The sequence below is a fragment of the Oncorhynchus mykiss genome, chromosome 10 (assembly GCF_057628025.1).
Source record: "Oncorhynchus mykiss isolate SJ-2025 chromosome 10, ASM5762802v1, whole genome shotgun sequence".
NCBI lineage: Eukaryota > Metazoa > Chordata > Actinopteri > Salmoniformes > Salmonidae > Oncorhynchus > Oncorhynchus mykiss.
In genome coordinates this window covers 55,005,942-55,006,885 of record NC_143031.1, presented here as the reverse complement: position 1 = coordinate 55,006,885, position 944 = coordinate 55,005,942, and positions in this window count along the sequence as shown.

The window sequence follows — 944 nt, the reverse complement described above, 5'->3', positions numbered from 1 at the left end:
CCTAACATGTTTCGGCTGCAAGCAAGAACTGCTTGATTCTGCAGGAGTTAATTATATCATAAATAGTCATAATGGTGCCAGAGGAGATGGCTCTTAACCAATTGTGCTATTTTGTATGTGTTTTTTCACATTATTTGTAACTTAGTACATAATGTTTCTGCCACTGTCTATTATGACCGAAACGAGCTTCTAGATATCAGAACAGTGATAATTGACCTCAAACTGGACAACACATTTGCCACACTGATCATCACCCCTGAGGGGCCCCAGTGTGGTGTGCTGAGTACTCCCTGTTCACTCACGACTGCACGGCCAGGCACGACTCCAACACCATTAAATTTGCAAATGACACAACGGTGGTAGGCCTGATCACCAACAACGATGAGACCGCCCACAAGAAGGACGTCAGAGACCTGGAAGTGTCTCCCTCGATGTTCAAGTTCCTTGGTGTCCACATCACCAACAAAATATCATGATCCAAACACACCAAGACAGTTGTGATGAGGGCACGACGATGATCTTTTCAGTCCCCCTCAGGAGACTGAAAATGTTTGGCATGGGTAATCAGATCCTCAAAAAGTTCAACAGCTGCACCATCGAGAGCATCCTGACTGGTTGCGTGGTATGGCAACTGCTCGGCTTTTGACAGCAAGACGCTACAGAGGGTAGTGGGTACGGCCTAGTACATCATTGGGGCCAAGCTTCCTGCCATATACCAGACAGTGGGTGTCAGAGGAAGGCCCTAAATATTGCCACCCTAGTCATAGACTGTTCTCTCTTCTGCCGGAGCGCCAAGTCTAGTTCGAAAAGGCTTCTGATCAGCTTCTACCCCCAAGACTGCTGAACAGCTAATCAAATGGCTACCCGGACTATTTGCATTGACCCCCCCCCCCCCCTTTTTTTTTACACTGGTTAGGTACATTGTTACAGAGAACAGTCTATTG